Below are 26,988 nucleotides of genomic sequence, written 5' to 3' on the forward strand. Positions count from 1 at the left end.
CCATGGAGCCATCCTCAGTGCCCGGGCTAACTTTGCTCCGATGGAGCCTCAGCTGCGGGAGGGGAAGAGAGAGACAGAGAGGAAGGAGAGGTGGAGAAGCAGATGGGCGCTTCTCCTGTGTGCCCTGGCCAGGAATCGAACCCAGAACTCCTGCACGCCAGGCCGACGCTCTACCACTGAGCCAACCGGCCATGGCTGGAAATGCTTCTTGAGGGTACTATTTTTTCTCTTACTATATATTTGAGTATTCCATGCAGTTGGTCCTTTCCTAGGTACGGTTATCCCTTCAGGGTGATTGAGTCTAAGGGTCATTCTCAATCATTTGTCTTACACACTGTGCAATGTCTGTCCTGTTGGGCATATTTATTTCTTACAGTGTCTGGTGCTTGCTAGACTCTACCTTTGGGCGTGCTGCTTATGCATGTAGATGAGTCTGGGGTTGGTGCTGTCTGCCACCCACTTCTTGGGTTGGCATCAGCTGTTGTTTGTAACCTTCTGTGGACTACTTGTCTGCAGCTACTGTACTTTTTGATGTTTGTGTCTGTGTTTTCTCTGCCTCAGTAGTGTTGGAGGGGCCCACCTGTTTATAATGGCAACAGCTTCATAAAACCTCAAGCTCTGTAAGATTTGCCTCCACTTTTCAGCTGCTCGTCTTCCTCTTGCAGCTGCCTGGTCTTCCCACAGTCTTCTATAGTAAAACTGTGGTGTGGGCTCAGACTGGCCTCACCCAAGCAATGCCTTTAAAGGTTGCATGCTTGGTGGGTTAAGGCAGCTGAGGTTGGGACTACAATGTTAGTGGGACCCCTACTTCTGGGGTCCTTGGTCGGGACCTTATTACAGGGAATGTGGCCCCTACTCAAGAGCTTAATCCCTCAGCCACTGCTGGAAACTCAAATTTTATTTCTCTACAACAGGGTGAGCAGCAGGTTCATACTGATTGTGGCCAACATTTCCCTCTGCAGAAGTTCTTTCAGCTGATGAGACCCTGGTCTCAGGAAGAAGACTGAGAGAGTCCTCTCCTGGGGCTGACTGTGCTCCCCCAAAGGTGGCTAAGCCCTTCAACCAGCTCCAACAATAGACTCACAGGGACCAACACAATAAATGTCCATGGTGCATGCCTGTCTCCTTTCCCCTATGGAATCTAGGCCAGCAGGGCAGGATATCCAGCACCCAGGCAGGCTGACTGCGAAGCTCCACCCTATTCAATGCACATGAGCTGCTGTACCATTGCTGATCACAGATAGTGGAACTTGCCTCAGCTGGGCCAGGTGTGAAGAACCTTTCCTTATGATACCACTCTAGCAAGGTTTTTTAGGTCCTGAACCAATGCTTTCTGCAGCTGGCCCCTGGATTTGCCAGCCCTGGGCCTCCCAAGCAGAAGCCCAGCACAGACCAGTGGGGGACACTGCCTGTGATTGGCCCTCAGCAACCTTCTTGGAGCTACAAGCAATACAGATTTTTGGCTGCCTCTGCTGGGCCCAGGTGTACATGGAAATACCAAACTGCACTCCTAGGCTGGCTTTTACCTACACTGGGCTTAGGGCAAGTTCCGCTTAAAACACCAAGTTTCCCTGAGTCCTTCCAGCCTCTGTCTGCTGGATCCTTGTTGGGCTCAGCCACTGAAAAAAACCTCTGCTAGAGTCTAGTTCCTGTAGCAATTCAGGAATTAGGAAGGGTGGTGGGTGTGGCTCCATCTCTTGCTCCCAGGTATCAGTCCAGACTTTTTTCACAGACCTCAGTAGGGTGTGGCCCCAGGAGTTCGGTGGGTGTGGCCTCAAACCCAGAGGTGTGGTCTGCCCACTCTCTGAACAGTTTCTACTGAATCCCCTGTGAGGTGGAAGCACCAGTCCTAGAATTGGGAGTGTGTGGAGAAACTCTGTGGTCTCAACACCAAAAAACTGAGCCACTGATGTGCCCCCTGCTTCCTGGCCTCTCAGAATGACCCATGACCATGATTGGGGTAGGAGAGACTCCTGAGGGCAGAGAAGTTGCTTTTCCCCAGGCTGATGCTGCACAAAGGAGATGCTCGGCCCATGAAAGATGGTGACTGCAGTACTGGAGAATGTCTCAGCACAGGGGTTCTGGTGGCCATCCCCCACAGTATCTCTCCCTGGCCTCCAACTTTCCACTTGCCTCATGAAACTCCAGTCCTCTCAGCTCTCCCTCCACCGGAGCCCTGGTAAGTGGCTGTGAACAAGATTTTCTGCACATGACCTTTAAGGTGGAGTCTGCATTTTGGAAAGCTCAGTCTCTTTCTTGAAGACAAAAACCCTGCTCTTTTCACTGCCAAATGCTGTCTGGGCACCACTTCTAGGCTCTGGAGCTCTAGCTTGGGACTCCGATCCTAGGGCTGAGCACCCACACCTCTCAGGGCAACCCTCCTTGCAGTGAGGGTCCAAAAGGACTCCTTGCTCCTGGGAGCAGGGCAGCCTTTTCCGTTTCTCTGCCATTTCTACCAGTCTCAGTGTGGCTTCTTTTGTCATTCTTGGTTATAGAGTCCTCTTCCTTTAGTCCAAAGTTGGTTTCTCAAGATGATTATTCTTAAATTAAGTTGTAATCCAATTTGGTCCTCTGAGGTGGCAGTTGGAATGTCCGCCTACTCTGTCGCCATCTTGGAATCCTTCAAGTAGGTTTTTATGAAAACTTTATCTTCTAAATGTTTTGTGTCTCTCATTAATGCTGTTATATATTTTTATGTTAAATTGCTTTTTTTCAGAATATTCCCTTTTAAGAACATGCTATTTTTGTTTAATGGATGCAGCATTTTGTCACTAAAAATGTTAGTAACATTTTATTTAAAATTTTATTTATTGATTTTAGTGAGAGAGGAAGGGAGACAGAGAAAGACACAGTAACATTGATCTGTTCCTGTATGTGCTCTGACTGGGGATCAAACTGGCAACCTCTGTGCTTTGAGATGACGCTCTAACCAACTGAGCTATCCAGCCAGGGCAGTAACAGTTTTTAAATTTAATTTTGAATAACAATATAAAAACAGAGCTCAAAAATGAAAAACACAATTTAAAAATATAAAAATCTACATAATCTAAATTTTCTTACCTACCTTTCTTCTGTATGTTCACCTATATCTCATGCGTATAGCCAGGTTAGTTTTTTCCACATGATTAGGGTTTCTTTATAAAAATAAAAGCAACTAAGGATACATTTTTACTTTCTCCTTTTTCATAAAAGATACCCTAGTGAACAAACATTTATAATTATGTTAATTTAAAATATTTTGGTAAAATATAATACAAAGTATAAATCATGCTGCCATGAACAAAGAATTTTTGTTCATTTTTTCTCATGTGTATGTGTATACCCCTCTCTTAACTATATGCATTTTTTTAAATTTAATGAGAGGAGGAGAGGCAGAGACAGAGTTTTGCATGTGCCCTGACCAGGTCCACCTGGCAAGCACAATAGGTGGCGATGCTCTGCACATCTGGTGCCCTTGCTCTGTTGCTACCTGAGCCATTTTTTAGTGCCTTAGGCGGAGGCTATGGAGCCATCCTCAGTCTCCTGGTACAACTCATTCTAATCGAGCAATGCTGCAGGAGTAGAGAATAGAGAGAGTGAGAGAGAAAAGAGAGAGGGGGATGGGTGGAGAAGTAGATGGGCACTTCAGTGTGCTCTGACCGGCAATGAACCTGGGGCATCCACATGCATGGGCCAATGCTCTACCACTGAACAAAACAGCCAAGGCAATTAAGCCTGTATATATATATTTAATATTTATTTATTGATTTTACAGAGGAGTGGGGTGAACAAGAAGTAGTATCTCATAGTTGCTTCACTTTAGTTATTCATTGCTTGCTTCTTGCTTGTTGTATGTGCCTTGTCTAGGCACACCCAGTGTTTCAAACCAGTGACCTCAGTAGTTTAAGTCAATGCTGTCTACACTGTGTCACCACAGACCAGGCAAAACCTATCTTTATAAAAATGCTTTTATTGTGAAATACAACATATATACAGAAAAGTATACAAAAAACATTTACAGCTTGGTGATTTTTCACTATGTCAGTCTAGAAAGTATTCATAGTCAACATTTAAGAATTGTCCTACTCCAAAGGTAATTACTATCTTGACTTTTATGATAATCACTTCCACAAAGAAGAAAATTACGGATCTAAGATGGCAACAGACTAGGCAGATGGATGTTCCACTCACCTCCCCAAAGACCTAACTGGAGTTATGTCTAAATTTAAGAACAATCATCTTGAATAATAAACTCAGGACTAAGGGAATAGAAGTCTGTAACCAAAGGTACACAGAAGAAGCCACACCGAGACTGGTAGGAAGGGCAGAGATGCGGAAAGGGCTACCCTGCTCCCAGGGGCAAGTGGTGGCTGAGGCTCTGGGGACTCTCACTGTGGGGAGATGAACCCTAAGAAGTGTGGGTCCCAAGCCCCAGGCTGGGCGCTCCATCCTAGAGCACCAGAGCCTAGAATAGGTGCCCACATATCATTTGGTAGTGAAAAAAGGCAAGGTTTCTGTCTGTGAGAAAGAGACAGGAGTTATCAGAGATGCAACCACCCTCTTAAAGGGTCAATTTAGAAAATCTCATCACATCCACTTATCTTGTGCTCCAGCAGAGGGAGGGCTGAGAAGACTTAGAGTCACATGAGGAGAGTATGAAATTAGCAGCTCAGGGGAGAGACATGGTAGGGTACAGCCACCAGAACCCCTTTGCTGAATCATTCAACAATACCACAGTTGGAGTCTTTCTTGGGTGGAGCGGTACCCTCTGTGCAGCATCAGCCTGGGGGAAACAACTGCCTCACCTTGGGAATCTCATTTATCTCACTTTATAGACATTGGCCCTGTGAGAAGTAAGTTGTCTTGGCCAGAAAGTAGGGACAGAAAAGACTCAGGAGGTGACAGTGACTCAGTTGTCTGGCATTGTGACCTGAACTTTCCCCCCTACTCTTCTGAGAATATGGTGCTTCTGCCCCACAGGAAATTCAGTAGAAACTGTTCAGACAGTGGGCAGCCCAAATCTCTTGGTGACAGAGGCCACACCCACTGGACTCCTAGTGGCCACACCCTACTGAAGTCATAAAAAAATTCAGGACAGACTGAAACTTTGGGGCCCTGGGGTGGGAACCACACCTGCCACCTTTCCTGATGCCGGATTAGCCCCAGCCCCTATACTCTACCAGAAGTTTTTCCAGGAGCCGAGCCTAACAAACAGCTAGCAGAAAGAAGCAATAGGAGGAGGATTTCAGGGAACCTTGAGTCTTTTGGTGACTTGCTCCAGGCCCAGTGGTGGTAAAAGCCAGCCTAGGTGTGCAGCTTGGTCCTTCCATGTGCATCTAAGTTCAGCAGAGGCAGCCACAAACTCTGGATTGCTTATAGAACCAAATGTTTGCTGAGGGCCAGTCAGGGGCATTGTCTCACACTGGTCTGTACCAGGTTCCCTTGTAAAAGGCTACAGACAATGTCAGAGAAAGATCCAACCAGCATTACTAGAATCGTATCCAAAGGGACAGCACATCAGGCAACAAACACAGATGAGAAAAATTCTGCTTTCAGTGGTCAGCAACTGCACAGCAGCTTGCACACATTGGATGAGCTGGAGCCTCCTGTCAGCTGCCCAAGTCCCAGATACCCTGCCCCACTGAGCTACGTTCCCCACATGGAGGGGAGAGAGTCTTAGAGTCCAGACATTCAAAGTGTGAGTTCCTTGGAGACTATTGTTGAAACTGATCACCTTCCTCAGAAGGAGGCTAAGCCCCAGTGGAAGATTCTCTCAATCTTCCCTGAGACCAGGGGCTGCTCAGCTGAAAGAATTTCTGCTGAGTGTACTGCCAAACCCATGCAACCAGAAATTGCTGCTCATCTCTCTGGAAAGAAACAGAATTGGAGTTCCAGCAGTGACTGAGGGTTTAGGCTCTGGAGTAGGGGCCCCTTTCCTCATACCCAAGCTGCTGACCAAGAGACCTCCCCAAATAGAGGTCCCACAAATGTTGTCCTCCTGGCCTCAGTTGCTTTAACCCACCAGACTTGCAACCTGCAGAGGAGTTCGTGGTGTGAGGCCACTCTGAACCCACTCTATAGTCTTTCTACAGAAGACTCTACAGGAAAACAAGGTAGCTGTGAGAGGAGGTGGAGTAACTGAAACGTGGAGGCAAATCCTGAAGAACTTGGGCCTTTTTACGTAACTACTGTGAGCTCTAAGCAGGAGGAAGTCAATCCTTATACACAGGTTGGTCCTTCCCACACACACCCAGGCACAGAAAATGCAGACACAAACAGTGAACAGAGAGGTAGCTCCAGATGGTAGCCTACATTGGGTTACAAACAATGCCTGACATTAACTCGTAACTGAACTCTGCCCAAGACCACCCAGATCCAACACCACCAGTAGAGGGTTGCAGACTGCACCAATGGCAGACTCAGCTAGCCACACAAGTGCCACACCTAAAGGAGGAGTCCAGCAGGCACCAAATCCTGCTGAAAATATCTACACCCCATAGGAGAGACACTGAATAGTGCCTAATACACATGATCAAGGTTGACCCATAGAGCCAGCTAGCCTGAAAGGTTAACTCCACCCATGAAAGGGCCAACACATCCAAAACTCACATACAACAGGAGGATAAATATAACTCTCAAGAAACATTTTTAGAGCAAGGAGCTCAGGTGGTCAGGAGGTTATTACCACTGAACCCACCTTCTTCATAAACACATCAAACAAATTTGGGAGTTAGAGCAGAGTTACCTAATACACAGACAATATGAGCAAAGAAATATGCCCCAAATGAATCAACAAGAGTAATACCCAGAGAAAAAACTAAATGAAATGAAAGTAACCAAATTACCAGATGCAGAGTTTAAAATAGTGGTTATTAGGATTCTCAAGGATCTTAGAATAACAATCGATGATCTTAGTGAGAACTTAAATGAAAAATACTGTTATAAAGGATATTGAAACCATAAAAAATAACTAGTCAGAAACAGCAAATACAATATCTGAAATGAAGACTGCACTAGAAGAAATCAGCAGCAGGTAGGATGAAGTGGAGAATCAAATCAGGAATTTATTTTATTTTTTTTGTATTTTTCCGAAGTTGGAAATGGGGAGGCAGTCAGACAGACTCCTGTATGCACCCAACCAGGATCCACCTGGCACACCCACCAAGGGGCAATGCTCTGCCCATCCAGGGCATTGCTCTGTTGCAACCAGAGCCATTCTAGCACCTGAGGCAGAGGCCATGGAGCCATCCTCAGCACCCGGGCCAACTTTGCTCCAATGGAGCCTTGGCTGCGGGAGGGGAAGAGAGAGACAGAGAGGAAGGAGAGGAGGAGGGGTGGAGAAGCAGATGGGCGCTTCTCCTGTGTGCCCTGGCCGGGAATCGAACCTGGGACTCTTGCACAGTAGGCCGATGCTCTACCACTGAGCCAACCGGCCAGGGCCTCAAATCAGGAATTTAAAGAACAAAATAGACGTAAGCACAGAATCAAAGCAGCAAAAAGAAAGGAGGCTCAAGAAACCTGAGGAAACTCTAAGAAACTCAGGCAAAACAACACCTGCATCACAGGGATTTCTGAAGAAGAGAATGAACTAAGGATAGAGAACTTGTTTGAAGAAATTATAGCTGAAAACTTCCCTAATCTGATGAAAGAGTCACACAAGTTCAAGAAGCACAGAAAGTCCCATTGAAGATGAGCCCAACCTGACCAAGTGGTGGCACAGTGGATAGAGCATTGGACTGGGATGCAGAGGACCCAGGTTCAAGACCCCAAGGTTGCCATCTTGAGTGCAGGCTCATCTGGCTTGAGCAAAAATAAAAAAGCTCACCAGCTTGGACCCAAGGTCGCTGGCTCAAGCAAGGGGTTACTCTGTCTGCTGAAGGCCCACGGTCAAGGCACATATGAGAAAGCAATCAGGGAACAACTAAGGTGTCGCAATGAAAAACTGATGATTCATGCTTCTCATCTCTCTCCATTCCTGTCTGTCTGTTCCTATCTATTCCTCTCTCTGACTCTCTCTCTGTCCCTGTTAAAAAAATAAATAAAAGATGAACCCAAAGAGGTCCATACCAAGACACATCATAATTAAAAGGCCAAAGATAAGAGACAAAGAAAAGAGTACTAAAAGCTGCAAGAGAAAAGCAATTAATTACCCACAAAGGGACCACATAAGGCTGACATCTGACTTCTCAACAGAAACACTTCAGGACAGAAGGGATTGGCAAGAAACATTCAAAGTGATGCAAAACAAGAACCTACAACCAAGACCTCTATCCAGCAAAGGTATCATTTAAAACTGAAGAAATAAAGAGCTTTCCAGACCAAAAAAATACATATTAATAGTAACCTTAAATGTAACTGGATTTAAAAATAGATTAAAAAATATAAATGGATTAAATGTTCCAATCAAAAGGCATAGGGTATCTGAATGGATAAGAAAACATGACCCATATATGCTGTCTACAAGAAACCCATCTCAGAACAAAAGATACACAGAGACTGAAGGGATTGAAGGGATTGAAAAAAATATTCCATGCAAATGAAAAGGAAAAAAAAAAGCTGGGGTAGCAATACTTATATCTGACAAAATAGCCTTTAAAACAAGGGCTCTAGCAAGGAGCAAAGAAGATCACTACATAATGAATGATAAAGGGAGTGATCCCATAAGAGAATATAACCATTATAAAAATTTATGCACCCAGTATAAGAGCACCTAAATATATAAAGCAGATTTTGATAGACAGGAAAGGAGAGATTAACAGCAATGCAATCATAGTAGGGTGTTTTAATACCCCACTAATATCAATGGAGAGATCCTTCAAATATAAAATCATCAAAGAAACAGTGGTCTTAAATGTCATAATAAGTCAACTGGATTTAATTGATATCTTCAGAATACTTCAGCCTAAAGCATCAGAATATACATGCTTTTCAAGTGCTCATGGTACATTCTCTAGGATAAAACTACATGTTAGGATACAAAACAAGTCTCAATAAATTTAAGAAGATTGAAATCATATCTAACATCTCATCTCTGACCACAGTGGCATGAAACTAGAAATCAACTAAAGCAGAAAAACTGAAAAACATTCAAACACTTGGAGGCTAAATAGCATGTTATTGAATAACAAATGGGTTAACAATGAAATCAAAGAAGAAATAAAAAATTTTATTGAAACAAATGAAGATCTACATACAACTCAGAATCTGTGGGACACAGTGAAAGCAGTCCCAAGAGGGAAGTTCATCACATTATTGTACAGGCCTACCTGAAGAAGCAAGAAAAAACTCAAATAAATAATCTAACCTGGCACTTAAAAGAAGTAGAAAAAGAGCCTGACCAGGCGGTGATGCAGGGAATAGAGCTTTGACCTGGTATGCTGAGGACACAGATTCGAAACCCCGAGGTCGGTGGCTTGAGCATGGGCTCATCCGGCTTGAGTGCAGGGTCGCAGCCTTGAGCATGGGATCATAGATGTGAAGCATGGTCACTGACTTGAGCCCAAAGGTCACTGGCTTGAAGCCCAAGTTCGCTGGCTCGAGCCCAAGATTGCTGGCTTGAGCAAGTATTCACTTGCTCTGCTGTAGCCCCTTGGTCAAGACACATGAGAAAGCAATCAATGAACAACTAAGGTGCCACAAGAAAGACTTGATGCTTCTCATCTCTCCCTTCCTGTCTCTCTGTCCCTATCTGTCCTTCTCTCTGTCTGTCAAAGAATAATAAAATAAATGTTAGGAAAATTAGAAAGATACATGCAAAACAAAAAATGAAACTAGACTACCGACTTATGTCATTCACAAAAATAAACTCAAAATGGATAAAAGTCATTAAATGTAGGTCATGGAATCATAAAAATCTTGGAAGAAAACATAGGCAGTAAACTCTCAGACATCTCTTGTAGCAATATTTTTGCCAATATATCTCTATGGGTAAGTGAAATAAAGGACAAAATAAATAGGATTATATCAAACTAAAAAGCTTTTGCACAGCAAAAGACACCATTAACAAAATTAAAAGGGCCCTGGTTGGTTAGCTTAGTGGATAGAACATTGACCTGGCATACGGACATCCCTGGTTCAATCCTCAGTCAGAGCACACATGAGAATTGATCATCTGCTTCTCTTTCCCTCTCTCTCCCCTTGCTCTCTCTTTCTTCCCCTTTCATTGGTCAGTGGCTTGATTGGTTCAAGTGTCAGCCCCAGGCACTGAGGATAGCTCGGTTGGTCTGAGCTTCAGCCTCAGGCACTGAGAATAGCTCTGTTGATATGAACATCATCCCTAGACGGGGGTTGCAGGTGGATCACAGTTTGGGTGCATGCAGGAATCTGTCTCACTATCCTGGCCTCTCATTTAAACAAAATTAAAAAGGCAACCCACTCAATGGTAGAACATATTCGTCAATACATCTGATAAGGAGTTAATAACCAAAATTTATAAAGAACCTGTAAAACTCAACACTGGAGAAGTAAACAATCCAATTAAAAAATAAGCAAAGGACCTGAATAGACACTTCTGCTAAGAGAGCATACAGATAGATGGCCAATAGGCATATGAAAAAATGTTTAACATCACTAATCATTAGAGAAATGCAAATTAAAAACACAATGAGATATCACCTCACACCTGCCAGAATGGCTTTCATTAACAAACAGTAAGTGCTGGTGAGGATGTGGAGAAAAAGGAACCCTCCTGTATTACTGGTGGGAATGCAGACTGGTGCAGCCACTGTGGAAAATAGGATGGTGTTTCCTCAAAAAATTAAAAATGAAACTGCCTTATCACCCAGCTATCCCACTTTTAGGAATTTTTTTCTAAGGATCCCAAAACACTACTTCGAAAGAAGATATGTACCCCCATGTTTACTGCAGCATTGTTTCCAAGATCTGGAAACAATTTATGTGTCCATCAGTGGACAAGTGGATAAAAAGAAAGCAGTGCTACATTTATGCAGTGGAATACTATGCAGCTGTGAAGAGGAGAAAATCTTACCTTTTGCAACAGCATGGATAGACTTGGAGATTATTATGCCAAGTGAACTAAGCCAGGCAGAGAAAGACAAATACCATATGACCCATTAAAAAAGGGAGGGGGATCTTCCTTGTTGCTGAACAGGAAAGAGAACTTTCTTTTTCCTATAGCATTTCCTGGAGAAAACTGGTATTTGTAAGTCCTTCCTCTGTTTTGATATGAATATAAATCTTTTTAAAAGGTAAATAAAGCTTTTGTTGAAATTACAGCCCAGAAATGTTTTTTTTCTTTTCTTTTTTTGAAGTTTTTTTTCCTTAGGGGTCCGAGAGTCATCTCTTTGAAATACAAATGTCAGAGATACCCTGGGAGCTAAGGGTAGGTGACTGGCTCTAAGATGTAACCACCTTTTGTCATAAGACAGAAGTTTGATTTTACCTTTGGAAAAAGCTAATTAACTAGCACAGATTGCCATTCCAATACCAGGTGAATTTAGGATGAACTTTGAAAGAATGCAGAGAACATACATTGTCAAGTCTTCTTGCATGAGAACAAGTTATCATTTATCTAGAGAATATGCACGTGATGGACTGTATTTGCTCAGCTAAACAAAAGGGTGAGATTTCAGTTTTGCAATCTCCTTTGCCAATTGCCTGTGATGTGCAATGCAGTCTGGTTTAGTGCTTTTTCATTAATAAAATGGTTTTCTTTCTATTCTACATTCGTGGAATGGATTTCCTGGATTTGCAGTAGAGTTTATTTTTAATGTTTTTCCCCTTAAAATGCAACTAAGCTACTTGGCTGTTGTTGTGGGTTTTTTTTTGTTTTGTTTTTTTTTTTTTTTTGAGATTTCAATGTAGTTTATTTATTTATTTATTTTTTTATATTTTATAATTTTATTTTTTTAATGGGGTGACATCAATAAATCAGGATACATATATTCAAAGATAACAAGTCCAGGTTATCTTGTCGTTCAATTATGTTGCATACCCACCACCCAAAGTCAGATTGTCCTCTGTCACCTTCTATCTTGTTTTCTTTGTGCCCCTCCCCACCCCCTATCCCTCTCCCATTCCCCTCTCCCCCCCGTAACCACCACACTCTTATCAATGTCTCTTAGTTTCACTATTATGTCCCACCTATGTATGGAATAATACAGTTCCTGTTTTTTTCTGATTTACTTATTTCGCTTCGTATCATGTTATCAAGATCCCACCATTTTGCTGTAAATGTTCCGATGTCATCATTTCTTATGGCTGAGTAGTATTCCATAATGTATATGTGCCACATCCTCTTTATCCAGTCATCTATTGATGGGCTTTTTGGTTGTTTCCATGTCCTGGCCACTGTGAACAATGCTGCAATAAACATGGGGCTGCATGTGTCTTTACGTATCAATGTTTCTGAGTTTTGGGGGTATATACCCAGTAGAGGGATTGCTGGGTCATAAGGTAGTTCTATTTTCAGTTTTTTGAGGAACCACCATACTTTCTTCCATAATGGTTGTACTACTTTACATTCCCACCAACAGTGTATGAGGGTTCCTTTTTCTCCACAGCCTCTCCAACATTTGCTATTACCTGACTTGCTAATAACAGCTAATCGAACAGGTGTGAGGTGGTATCTCATTGCCGTTTTGATTTGCATTTCTCTAATAGCTAAAGAAGATGAGCATCTTTTCATATATCTGTTGGCCATTTGTATTTCTTCCTGGGAGAAGTGTCTATTCATATCCTCTTCCCATTTTTTTATTGGATTGTTTGTTTGTTGTTGAGTTTTATGAGTTCTTTGTATATTTTGGATATTAGGCCCTTATCTGAGCTGTTGTTTGAAAATATCATTTCCCATTTAGTTGGCTTTCTGTTTATTTTGTTATCAGTTTCTCTTGCTGAGCAAAAACTTCTTAGTCTGATGTAGTCCCATTCATTAATTTTTGCCTTCACTTCTCTTGCCATTGGAGTCAAATTCATAAAATGCTCTTTAAAACCCAGGTCCATGAGTTGAGTACCTATGTCTTCTTCTATGTACTTGTTTCAGGTCTTATGTTTAGATCTTTGATCCATTTTGAGTTAATTTTTATACAGGGGGAGAGACTGTAGTCCAGTTTCATTCTTTTGCATGTGGCTTTCCAGTTTTCCCAGCACCATTTATTGAAGAGGCTTTCTTTTCTCCATTGTGTGTTGTTGGCCCCTTTATCAAAAATTATTTGACTATATATATGTGGTTTTATTTCTGGACTTTCTATTCTGTTCCATTGGTCTGAGTGTCTATTTTTCTGCCAATACCATGCTGTTTTGATTGTCGTGGCCCTATAATAGAGTTTGAAGTCAGGTATTGTTATGCCCCCAGCTTCATTCTTTTTCTTTAGGATTGCTTTGGCTTTTCGGGGTTTTTTATAGTTCCATATAAATCTGATGATTTTTTGCTCTATTTCTTTAAAAAATGTCATTGGAATTTTGATGGGAATTGCATTAAATTTGTATATTGCTTTGGGTAATATAGCCATCTTGATTATATTTATTCTTCCTAGCCAAGAACAAGGTATATTCTTCCATCTCATTATATCTTTTTCGATTTCCCTTAACAATGGTTTATAGTTTTCATTATATAAGTCCTTTACATTCTTTGTTATGTTTATTCCTAAGTATTTTATTTTTTTTGTTGCAATCGTGAAGGGGATTATTCTTTTGAGTTCCTTCTCAGTTGTTTCATTGTTGGCATATAGAAAGGCTATTGACTTCTGAATGTTAATTTTGTATCCTGCGACCTTACTGTATTGGCTTATTGTTTCTAGTAGTCTTTTTGTGGATTCTTTGGGGTTTTCGATGTATAGGATCATATCATCTGCAAAAAGTGATACCTTTACTTCTTCTTTTGCGATATGGATGCCTTTTATTTCTTTGTCTTGTCTGATTGCTGTGGCTAGAACCTCTAGTACCACATTAAATAAGAGTGGAGAGAGTGGACAACCCTGTCTTGTTCCTGATTTAAGGGGGAAAGCCTTCAGTTTAGTGCCATTTAATATGATGTTAGCTGATGGTTTATCATATATGGCCTTTATCATGTTGAGATATTTTCCTTCTATACCCATTTTGTTGAGAGTCTTAAACATAAAATTGTGTTGTATTTTATCGAAAGCCTTTCTGCATCTATTGATAAGATCATGTGGTTTTTGTTCTTTGTTTTGTTGATATGGTGTATTACGTTAACCGTTTTACGTATGTTGAACCATCCTTGAGATTCTGGGATGAATCCCACTTGATCATGATGTATTATTTTTTTAATATGTTGTTGTATTCGATTTGCTAGTATTTTGTTTAGTATTTTAGCATCTGTATTCATTAGAGATATTGGTCTGTAGTTTTCTTTTTTTGTGCCATCCTTGCCTGGTTTTGGTATGAGGGTTATGTTGGCCTCATAAAATGTATTTGGAAGTATTGCTTCTTCTTCAATTTTTTGGAAGACTTTGAGTAGAATAGGAACCAAGTCTTCTTTGAATGTTTGATAAAATTCGCTGGTATAGCCGTCAGGGCCTGGACTTTTATTTTTGGGGAGGTTTTTAATGATTTTTTCTATTTCTTCTCTACTGATAGGTCTGTTTAGGCTTTCTGCTTCTTCTTGACTCAGTCTAGGAAGGTTGTATTGTTCTAGGAATTTATCCATTTCTTCTAGGTTGTTGAATTTAGTGGCATAAAGTTTTTCATAGTATTCTACAATAATTCTTTGTATATCTACGGTGTCCGTGGTGATTTCTCCTCTTTCATTTTGGATTTTGTTTATATGAGTTCTTTCTCTTTTTTCCTTGGTAAATCTTGCCAAGGGTTTGTCAATTTTGTTGATCTTTTCAAAGAACCAGCTCCTTGTTCTATTAATTTTTTCTATAGTTTTTCTGTTCTCTAATTCACTTATTTCTGCTCTGATTTTTATTATCTCCTTTCTTCGGCTGCTTTTGGGTTGTCTTTGTTCTTCTTTTTCTAGTTCCTTAAGGTGGGAAGTTAAGTGGTTCACTTGGGCTCTCTCTTGTTTGTTCATATATGCCTGAAGCGATATGAACTTCCCTCTTATCACTGCTTTTGCTGCATCCCATAGATTCTGATATGTCGTATTGTCATTTTCAATAGTCTGTATATATCTTTTGATCTCTGCACTTATTTCTTCTTTGACCCATTCATTTTTTAAAAGTATGTTGTTTAGTTTCCACATTCTTGTGGGATTTTTTTCCTCTTTTTTGCAGTTGAATTCTAGTTTCAAGGCTTTATGATCAGAAAATATGCTTGGTACAACTTCAGTTTTTCTGAATTTGCTGATGTTGTTTTTGTGGCCCAACATATGGTCAATTCTTGAGAATGATCCATGTACACTGGAGAAAAATGTATACCCAGTCACTTTGGGATGAAATGTCCTGTAGATGTCTATCATATCCAGGTGCTCTAGTGTTTTGTTTAAGGCCACTATGTCTTTGTTAATTCTCTGTTTGGATGACCGATCTAGAGCCGTCAGCGGTGTATTGAGGTCTCCAAGTATGATTGTATTTTTGTCAGTTTTTGTTTTAAGATCAATAAGTAGCTGTCTATATATTTTGGTGCTCCTTGGTTTGGTGCATATATATTAAGAATTGTTATGTCTTGTTGATTCAGTGTCCCCTTAGCCATTATGAAATGGCCATTTTTGTCTCTGAGTACTTTTCCTGTCTTGTAGTCAGCATTATCCGATATGAGTATTGCTACACCTGCTTTTTTTTGGATGTTATTTGCTTGGAGTGTTGTTTTCCAGCCTTTCACTTTGAATTTGTTTTTATCCTTGTTACTTAGATGAGTTTCCTGTAGACAGCATACAGTTAGATTTTCTTTTTTAATCCATTCTGCTACTCTGTGCCTTTTTATTGGTGAGTTTAATCCGTTTACATTTAGTGTAATTATTGATACTTGTGAGTTCCCTATTGCCATTTTATATCTTGCTTTCTGTTAGTTTCGTGTCTTGTTTGATCCTTCTCTTTCGTTTTTCTATCTTTTGTTTTTATTTAGTTGTATTCCATACATCTTTCCTCTGTTGCTATCTTTTTTATCTCATGTGCTTCTGTGGTGGTTTTTTCAATGGTGGTTACCTTTGAGTAATGAAAAGGGTCCCTACCCTGTTCATTGTAGCAAACTATTTTGTGAGTACTTTTGCACTCCATCGTCCTTTGCTACTGTTAATCTCTGTCTTCTCCCCCTCTTTCTTTTTGTTGTTGTCACAGTTTAAATTTGGTTTTATTGTGTTCTTCTTGGAGCTTTTACTTGTGGCTCTGTTTTTTTTTGTTCTTTGTATCTGATTGGAGAACCCCCTTTAGTAATTCCTGGAGTGGGGGTTTTCTCATGATAAATTCCCTCATCTTTTCTGTATCTGTGAATGTTTTTATTTCTCCTTCGTATTTGAAGGATAGCTTTGATGGGTATAGTATTCGTGGCTGAAAGTTCCTCTCTTTCAGGACTTTAAATATTGGGGTCCACTCTCTTCTAGCTTGTAGAGTTTCTGCTGAGAAATCTGATGATAATCTAATGGGCCTTCCTTTATATGTTGTATTCTTCTTTTCCCTGGCTGCCTTGAGAATTTTTTCTTTGCTGTTGGTTTGTGTCAATTTCATTATAATATGCCTTGGAGTAGGTTTGTTGGGGTTAAGAAAACTTGGAGTTCTGTTTGCTTCTTGAACTTGAGGCTTTAGTTCTTTCCACAGGCTTGGGAAGTTCTCATCTATTATTTGTTTGAGTATGTTCTCCATTCCATTTTCTCTCTCTTCTCCCTCTGATATACCTATTATTCTTATGTTATTCTTTTTGATGGAGTCAGATAATTCTTGTAGGGCTATCTCATTTTTTTTAATTTTTGAGTCTCTTTCTTCTTCTCTCTGTTGTGTCTCAAGTTGCTTGTCTTCTATTTCACTAATCCTCTCTTCTATCTGGCCTGTTCTATTAGCTAAGCTTGTTACTTCGTTTTTCAGCTCGTGAATTGAGTTTTTCATCTCTGTTTGATTTGTTTTTATAGTTTCAATTTCCTTGGACATATATTCTTTGTGTTCATGGAGTTGTTTTCTGAGCTCCCTATATTGCCTTTCTGTGTTTTTTTGTATATCTTGGAGGATTTTTAGGATTTCTATCTTGAATTCTCTGTCATTTAGCTCCAAGGTTTCCAATATATTAAATTTTTTCTCCATAGATTTTTCCTCATCTAGCTGTGTTACCTCTCTTTCTTTTGTATCCATGATATTAGATTTTCTCTTCCTTAATGGCATCTGAGGGTGGTTTTGTTGATAGTATTAATGAGATTTAATAAAGAATAAAAAGTTAAAAAAAAATAAAAAAATAACAAATCGAAAAGAGTTGTTTTTTTTTTAAAAAATTAATAATGAAATAAAGAAAAATAAAATAAAATAAAAATTTTTTAAAAAAGGAAATTATTCCCCCCCTCCTTTTTTCCTCTCCTCTCCTCTCCCCTCTTTCTTGAGAAAATCTTGTGGTGGACTGTGAGTTATAACAAACAATGCCTGTGATGGAGGGCCTGAATTGGGGAAAAGTAATAAAGGGGCAAAAAGAGAAAGAAAAAAAAAAAAGGAAAAAAAAAAAAAGAAAAAAGAAAAAAAAAAGAGCGTATGGACCCACAAAAAGCAAATAAGGAAAAAATTTGGGTCAAGAATAAAATGATTTGCTTTTAGGTGTTGGTTGTCTAAGAGTTATGATGAGAGGAATAAGAGGAAAACGGAAAAATGGGGGGACAAATTAAAAACTTACTATTGTATTTAGTGGAACAAGAACTAGATATTATGGAGAGCCAGTGATGGGAGCACTGCTAGTGAGTTAAAAAGGTGAAGTAAAAACCCCCCAAAATGCCACAAACATAGGTTTGAGTCCAAGATAAGATAATTTGTTTGTTATTGAGGTTTGAATGAGAGGAGATGTAAAGGAGAAAGGAAGAAACTAATATAGAGGGAGAAAAGAAAGAGAGAGAGAGAAAAAAAGAGGGAACCACTAAAAGAAGAAAAAAGAAAGGAGAGAGAGAGAGAGAGTTAAGGGTTTTGGAGTGCAACCCTCATAGAGAGAAAGGAAGAGAAGAGAAATGATAATGGGAGATGTAACACTTATGGGTAGTGTAGTTCAAGGAGAGGAGAGAGTAAGACCGGTAGAGAGTTAATCGGCCAAATTGGAGGAGGAAAAAAAAGTCTCAAGAATGAAGATAAGAGAAACAAACGAACAAATATAATAAAATGGGATAGGTTATAAAGTCTGCAGATTATTCTTGATTTTGAGAGGTTATCTTCTTGCTTTTTCTTTTCTCTCCCTCTTCCTGGTCGGTGACTCTGTACCCCGGGTTCTGCCCCTTTGGCACGCTCAGGTAGAGGTTTGCAGTTGATAAGTCTCTATGGCAATGTCATGTATTGTGCTTTAGTCTCGTTGGGAGTCGAGGCTCATTAGCATTTATAGGCTCCGAAAGTGAGAGAGTCTGTGTTCTTGGAGCCTCTCTCCTATTCTTTCCTTCTTGAATTAGTAGCCTGATAATCCAGCTATGGGGTTGCTGCTGCCTCTCCCTGGATAGTAAGAGGCTCAAAGAACTGGCAACTCCCCACTCTATTTCCACTCAGCACAGGGCTCTGGGTAAGGCTCAGTCAGTCAGAGCTGCTAGCATAATCAGGCGGGCTTTCCGCCCACTCGAAGACCTCTGGCTCTGCCACTCTATCCGGTAACACAAGCGGGCGCCCACTTCCGGGGCACTTGGAGGAAACTCTCACTCACTGTCTGCAACCAGGATATCCGGCCAGCAGTCTCACGCTCTGAGTGAAACCCCCAACCGCAGGGAAAAGTTGCAGCGTTGGAATTCAGTCTCGCTCCGTCCCCGTGCGCGGCTTTTGCAAGGCGCTGGGGCGGCCCGAGATTCCGCTTTTGCCCACACAAAGGCCCCTGACTCTGCCCCTCTGTGCGATAACACGGGCGCGCACTGCGGAGGCACTCGGAGGAATCGCTCACTCCTTATCTGCGCGCGCAAACCAGGATATGAGGCCGGCCGTGGTTCCCTCTGAGTGAAACACCCTCCAGCACGGAAAATCTCCACCGTTGGGATTAGTTCTCACTCCCTCCCGTGCGTGGCTTTCCCAGGGCGCTGGGGCTGCCCAGAGACTCTGCCCTCAGCCCACAGAAAGGCCTCTGACCCTGCCTCTCCGTGGGGCAACATGGGCATCCACTTCCAGGGCTTAGGAAGAAATCTCTCTCCCACTAACTGCGCACCGACCAGGAGACCGGGTAAAATGGCTGCTCCGCTTGTCTTTCTTTGTTTGGGTTTGGCGCGAGTGTTAGCTTGTATTGCCCGGGTTGCCACAGGATCAGATTTTCCTCGGCTTGGATCTCCGTGCCACAGCCTGGTTCGGCCGTTTGTGCTGCGGCGGCCTGGATCTATTAACCCTCTTTGCCCGCCTCAGTTTCTATATTCACAGTTACCAGAGAAAGCCGCCCTGTTTAGGTTAGTGAGGAAGGCGGAGCATTTCTTACTCCCTATTTCCTTCGGGGTTTGGTTATATATTTAGCCAATTTTTCACTCAATCATACCTTTGGGTGTATTGCGAAGAATCTGGAAGCTCCAAGTATAGGTTTTTCTGTTTCTGGTTGAAGATCTTGTTGAGTTTTGGGGGAGATTTATCGGTATCGCTTCCTACCCCGCCATTACTCTGACGTCATCTGTGGGGTTTTTTTTCTGTGAGTAATAAAGTCTTTCATCTCTGACTCAGGAGTCTCATGACTTCTGTCTACATCCGATGGCTTGAGGCAACCGCTGTGTTTTGGTCGTTCGACCCCCACCAGGGTCGCGACCCACAGGTTGAGAACCGCTGGTACATACTTGGCACCTCTTAGTTTACAAGTAGGGTAAAAATTTCATACCTTTCCCAGTTCTTGACACCAAGGACTGAGCCCAAGCTGCATTCACATGGTAAGACCTTCAATACACTTTTGCAGTGCTGTCCCAGGAGTAATGAGCGTACCCTGGTGTTTAATACCAGTGAGTGGGTCAAGCTTTAGGGTGACAGCCTCTACCTTTTGCTCTCCAAACTTTTCACTATATAGGTGAAGTCCTCTTGGTCAGCCAGTCAGAAGCCTCGGTCTCAACAGCTCTTCTGTGGTTAATCATGCCTTTGCCATCAGAGGTGGCTGGTAAACACTGACAAAATTCAGGGGCTAGATCACCAAGTAAAGTGCCTGGGATCTCTGGGTGGATTCACAATGCTCTATCTTCCATTCAGTAAAGGAAAAACTTCTATCTCTTTGAACCCCACAGCAAAAAGGAAGCCCAGCACCCTACTAAACTGTCTGGGTATGGGAGACTGTATGTTCTTCACCTGGCCATTCTTCTGGATCCTAAACTGCAAACTAATGTCCTCTGAGTCGGGCACAAACCAACAGGCAGTGCAGAATGCTGTCCAGCAGGCTGTGGCACATTTTTGGCTTCCTACCTTCAGTCCCAAAAAGCCTATATGACCCTCTGGAGCTACCAACTGCATAACTGATGATTTTGCCAATTGAGGTTCTTGCAAAGGGAGGCAGCGTCTACTCAGAACAATCCCTTGTGGTTTTGGCCTTGTCATCCTCCTTACATAGCTATCACCTACTCCCCTTACGAAAAGCAGCTATTAGCTTGCTACTGGGCCTTTGTCAAAACTGGACACCTGACCCATGATGGCCTTGCACCTCTCTTGCAGCCTGAGAGTTCCATTTGGGGGTTGGTCAATTCAAACTCAATGACTAACAAGGTGGGAGGGACCCAACAAGCTTCACCTGTCAATAAAAAAGAGTATATTCCAGACCACAACTGGCCTGGTCCCAGCAGCATCTTGGCATTACATAAAAATGGGACAGCCATCCTTTGGGGGAAATTTTATTTCCTACTCTGCCAACTGGAGCAAGGCTGCTGAGCTTAATGGGCTCTCGATTTACAGAGGCTCCCCCAATGCCTGGACCTGATCCACTAATGGTCTGGCTAAATTGGAATCTAATGATTCCCACTGGGCTGTTCCACCAAAGCAACACTGAGATTGGATGCGGGCACTCTACTCAACAGGCAGAACTCAAGGCCATTCTCATAACTCCGGACAATAATCTCTTTGATATTTATTTATTTCTGAGCTATTGCCAATGCCCAGCTGTTCAGTCTCCCACTTGGAAGATTGCAGACTGAAAGAATAAACAGCCCTCTGTGGTATGGACTGTGGAAACAAATTGCAGCTACTAATTGAATCGTCTGGGTTACCCATGTAGATGCCCATGGTAAAGATCTATTCTCTGATAACACTGACTGGAATCAAGCTGCTGACTGAGCCTTCACTGCCAGATTACTGCCATTGATTTCTGGATCCTTCATCACATGATACATGGCAATACATCCATCATCACAGACTGGGCACAAATAACACATTCTGCCTTTCTGATGCAGAAGCTATTATTTTATACCAAACTTGTGACTCCTTCCAAAAGATGACCTGTTGTGATGAGGAAGGGTACATAGCACCTGCTCCCGGTCAACTGACTGCATAACACCCCAAGACCCCTTTCAGAGCTTTCACTAACATTGCATCAGGTTAATGTTGGTTTTTCAGGTTAAAAGGTAGCTGTTTCATGTTTCAGTCTGCTCAGCCCACTCCAGCCACACAATTGTGGCAGTTAAAATTAACCTGTGTCAGGTTTTCTACTTTCTAGACTATTTGCAGACTAAAAACGGAACATGTTTTATTGCAAAAGCCATACAGCAATGGCCTGATAGTCAAGATATTCAGTGGACTTCCATGCTCCATACCATCCACCAGCATATGGTACTGTTGAGCATTGGAATGACCTCCTCAAAAAAGGAACTCAACAGGATTTCAGACACTACTTCCCTCAACTCTTCCTCTTCCATGCACACTCTCTAGTAAGGCAGTTTAGTCCATGAATATGGCTGGCCCCAAAAAGGAGTCATCTCTTGTCAGCCGTTCCCTGGGTAATGATCTGGATAAAAGGTGTTAGGGATTATATGGATGGACATATTTTGACAATTTGGGATCTTGTCTCAAACATTCTTCAGTATAATCTTTCCCCCCCCCCCACCTAAAAGCAACGCTAACCCTCTGGGTGGCAATATCAGCCTGAAGGAAGGGCACCCAAGAGACTTTAATTTTTTTTAATTTTTTAATTTTATTCAGAAGATTAACTTTAATATGGTGACATTGATCAATAAGAGTACATAAGTTTCAGATAAACATGTCTATAGCATTTGAACTGTTGTCTATGGTGTATATCCATCATCCAAAGTCAAATAATTTTCCATCACCTGGTATTTGTCCCTCTTTACACCCTTCTCCCCACCTCCTCCTTTGTCCGTGTCCCTCATGTCCCCCTCCCCTGGTAACTACTTCACTTTTATCTATGTCCATGAGTCTCAGTTTTATATCCCACCTATTTGTGAAATCATGCAGTTCTTAGCTTTTTCTGCTTTACTTATTTCACTCAGTATAATGTTCCCAAGGTCCATCCATGTTGTCGTAAATGGCAATATGTCATCATTTCTTATGGCTGAGTAGTATTCCATTGTATATATGTACCACATCTTCTTTATCCAGTCCTCTATCAAGGGACACTTTGGTTATTTCCATGTCTTGGCCACTATGAATAATGCTTCAATGAACATGGGGGTGCATATGTCTTTAGGTATCAATGTTTTTGAGTTTTGGGGGTAGATACCCAGTAGAGGGATTACTGGGTCATATGGTAGTTCTATTCTTAATTTTTTGAGGAACCACCGTACTTTCTCCCATAATGGTTGTACTAATTTGCATTCCCAGCAGCAGTGAATGAGGGTTCCTTTTTCTCCACAGCCTCTCCAACTTGTTATTACCTGTCTTGTTGATAACAGCCAATCTAATGTGTAAGGTGGTATCTCATTGTACTTTTGATTTGCATTTCTCTGTTAGTGGAGATGAGCATATTTTCATATATCTGTTGGCCATTTGTATGTCCACTTGGGAGAAGTGTCTGTTCAGGTCCTCCTCATTTTTTAATTGGATTGTTAGCTTGTTTCTTGTTGAGTTTTGTGAATTCTTTATATATTTTGGATATTAACCCCTTATCAAGGATGTTTTTTGCAAATATCATCTCCCATTTAGTTGGTTGCCTATTTGTTCTGTTGTCAGTTTTCTTTTGCTTTGAAGAATCTTTTTAGTTCAATACAGTCCCATTCATTTATTTTTGCCTTTACTTTCTTTGCCTTTGGGGTCACATTCATAAATTGTTTTCTATGGCCAAGGTCCATGAGCTTAGTACCTATGTTTTCTTCTATGTAATTTATTTATCTTTGATCCATTTTGAATTAATTTTTTAATCTTATTTTTATTAATTTTAATGCAGTGACATTGATAAATCAGGGTACATATGTTCCGAGAAAACATCTCCAGATTATTTTGACCTTTGATTGTGCTGCATACCCCTCACTCAAAGTCAAATCATCCTCTGTCACCTTCTATCTGATTTTCTTTGTGCCCCTCCCCTCCCCCAACTCCCTCCCTCTCCTTCTTCGCCCCCTCCCCACCCCTCTACCCTACTGTTACCATCACATTCTTGTCCATGTCTCTGAGTCTCATTTTTATGACCCATCTGTGCATGTGTTCATATAGTTCTTAGTTCTTTCTGATTTACTTATTTCACTCCGTATAATGTTATCAAGGTCCATTCGTGTTATTGTAAATGATCCGATGTCATCATTTCTTATGGCTGAGTTGTATTCCATAGTATATATGTACCAAAGCTTTTTAATCCACTCATCCTCTGACAGACACTTGGGCTGTTTCCAGATCTTCGCTATTATGAACAATGCTGCTATAAACATGGGGGTACATTTCTCCTTCTGGAACCATTCTATGGTGTCCTTGGGGTATATTCCTAAAAGTGGGATGGCTGGGTCAAAAGGCAGTTCAATTTTCAATTTTTTGAGAAATCTCCATACTGTTTTCCACAGAGGCTGCACCAGTCTGCATTCCCACCAGCAGTGTAGGAGGGTTCCCTTTTCTCCACATCCTCGCCAGCACTTATTCTGTGTTGTTTTGTTGATGAGCACCATTCTGACCGGTATGAGGTGATATCTCATTGTGGTTTTAATTTGTATTTCTCTAATGATTAGTGAGGTTGAGCATTTTTTCATATGTCTATTGGCCATCTGTATATCCTCTTTGGAGAAGTATCTATTCATTTCTTTTGCCCATTTTTTGATTGGATTATTTGTCTTTCTGGTGTTGAGATTTACAAGTTCTTTATAAATTTTGGTTATTAACCCCTTATCATACGTACTGTCAAATATGGACAAATCATCTTCGACAAAGGAAGCAAAAACACACAATGGGGGAAAGAAAGCTTCTTCAATAAATGGTGCTGAGAAAATTGGAAAGCCACATGCAAAGGAATGAAATTGTACAATGAATTAATTTTTGTGCATGGGAACAAACTGTAGTCCAATTTCATTCCTTTGCATGTGGCTTTCCAATTTTCCAAGCACCATTTATTGAAAAGCTTTCTTTCCCCCATTGTGTGTTTTTGCTTCCTTTGTCGAAGATGATTTGTCCATATATATGTGGTTTTATTTCTGGGTCTTCATTCTGTTTCATTGGTCTATATGTCTGTTTTTCTGCCAGTACAATGCTGTTTTGATTTTTGTGGCTATATAGTATAATTTGAAGTCAGGTAGTGTGGTACCTTCAGCTTCATTCTTTTTCCCCAGGATTGCTTTGGCTACTCAGAGTTTTTTTTGTTGTTGTTGTTTTGTTTGGGGGTTGTTGTTTTTTTTGTGTATTTTTCTGAAGCTGGAAACAGGGAGAGACAGTCAGACAGACTCCCGCATGCGCCCGACCGGGATCCACCCGGCATGCCCACCAGGGGCGATGCTCTGCCCACCAGGGGGCGATGCTCTGCCCCTCCGGGGTGTCGCTCTGCTGCGACCAGAGCCACTCTAGTGCCTGGGGCAGAGGCCAAGGAGCCATCCCCAGCGCCTGGGCCATCTTTTGCTCCAATGGAGCCTTGGCTGCGGGAGGGGAAGAGAGAGACAGAGAGGAAGGAGGGGGGTTGGAGAAGCAAATGGGCGCTTCTCCTATGTGCCCTGGCCGGGAATCGAACCCGGGTCCCCCGCACGCCAGGCCAACGCTCTACCGCTGAGCCAACCGGCCAGGGCCTACTCAGAGTTTTTTATGGTTCCATATAAACCTGGTGATTTTTTGTTCTATTTCTTTAAAAAATGACATTGGATTTTGATGGGGACTGCATTAAATTTGTACATTACTTTGGGTAATATGGCCATTTTAATTATGTTGATTCTTCCAATCCATGAACATGGAATATTTTTCCATTTCATTGTCTTTTTCAATTTCATTCCATATTGTTTTGTGGTTTTCAGTATATAGGTCCCTCACATCCTTTGTTCAGTTTACTCCTAGGTGTTTTTTTTTAATGTTGCAATGTAAAAAGAATTGTTTTTTTGAGTTCATTTTCCGGTGTTCCATCGTTGGCGTATAGAAAAGCTGTGGACTTTTGCATACTGATTTTGTATTCTGTGACTTTACTGTATTTTTTGTTGTTGTTTCTAATTGTTTTTTAGTAGAAGCTTTGGAGTTTTCTGTATACAGGATCGTGTCATCTGCAAAAAAGTGATACCTTTACTTCTTTCTAGATATGGAAAAGAAGAAGTCGAATTATTTCTTTTTCTTGCCTGATTGCTCTGGCTAAAACTTCCAGAACTATGTTGAATAAGAGTGGAGAGAGTGGACAGCCTTGTCTTTTTCCTGATTTCAGAGGAAAGGCCTTCATTTTTTCACCATTTAGTATGATATTAGCTGATGGTTTGTCATGTATGGCCTTTATTATGTTGAGGTACTTGCCTTCTATTCCAATTTTATTGAGTACAGGTATTTTAAACATAAAAGCATATTGTATCTTATAAATGCCTTTTCTGCAACTGTTGATAGGATCATATGATTTTTGTTCTTCGTTTTGTTGATGTGGAATATTATGTTGATCAATTTCTGTATGTTGAACCACCCTTGTGCTGGAACGAATCCCATTTGATCATGATGTATTATTTTACTAGTATTTTGTTTAGGATTTTTCCATCTATATTCATTAGAGATAATGGTCTGTAGTTTTGTTTTTTTGTATTGTCCTTGCTAGGTTTTGTTATGAGGGTTATATATAAAATGTGTTGGGGAATATTGCTTCTTCTATTTTCTGAAAGACTTTGAGAAGAACAGGTACCAAATATTCTTTGAATGTTTGGTAGAATTCAGCAGTGTAGCTGTTTGGCCTTGGACTTTTGTTTTTTGGGAGATTTTTGATAGTTGTTTCTATTTCCTCTCTGCTTATAGGTCTATTTAAATTTTCCACTTCTTCGTGACTCAGTCTAGGAAGATTGTATAGTTCTAGGAATTCATTCATTTCCTCTAGGTTGTTGAATTTGGTGGCATATAATCTTTCATAATATTCTACTATAATCTTTTGTATATCTATGATGTCTGTGGTAATTTCTTCTCTTTCATTTTCGATTTAATTTACACAAGTCCTTCCTCTAGTGAGTCTAGCCAGTTGTTTGTCGATTTTTATTGATCTTTTCAAAGAACCAGCTTTTTGTTGAATTAATTTTTTATAGATATTGTTCTTTATTTACTTAGTTTTGCTCTAATTTTTACTATTTTCTTTCTTCTGCTGACTTAGGGTTGCCTCTGTTCTTCTTTTTCTAGATTCTTTTTTTTTTTTTTTGTATTTCTCTGAAGCTGGAAACAGGGAGAGACAGTCAGACTCCTGCATGCGCCCGAACAGGATCCACCTGGCACGCTCGCCAGGGGGCGACGCTCTGCCCACCAGAGGGCGATGCTCTGCCCCTCCAGGGCATTGCTCTGTCACGACCAGAGCCACTCTAGCGCCTGGGGCAGAGGCCAAGGAGCCATCCCCAGCGCCCGGGCCATCTTTGCTCCAATGGAGCCTTGGCTGCGGGAGGGGAAGAGAGAGACAGAGAGGAAGGAGAGG

The 26,988-nt window shown here is 41.3% G+C and overlaps 1 protein-coding gene and 1 non-coding gene across 2 annotated transcripts in view; one reads left to right on the forward strand and one right to left on the reverse strand.

Moving 5' to 3' along the window:
* The window catches only part of LOC136317063 (zinc finger protein 81), a 135,137-nt gene that overhangs the window by 36,668 nt on the left and 71,481 nt on the right, over window positions 1-26,988 (forward strand). The gene's annotated exons all lie outside the window — the stretch shown is intronic.
* TRNAS-ACU (transfer RNA serine (anticodon ACU)) lies at window positions 7,344-7,419 on the reverse strand. The gene has a single exon. It is a non-coding gene; the product is annotated as a tRNA-Ser (tRNA).

The sequence above is a fragment of the Saccopteryx bilineata genome, chromosome X, assembly GCF_036850765.1.
Source record: "Saccopteryx bilineata isolate mSacBil1 chromosome X, mSacBil1_pri_phased_curated, whole genome shotgun sequence".
Lineage (NCBI taxonomy): Eukaryota > Metazoa > Chordata > Mammalia > Chiroptera > Emballonuridae > Saccopteryx > Saccopteryx bilineata.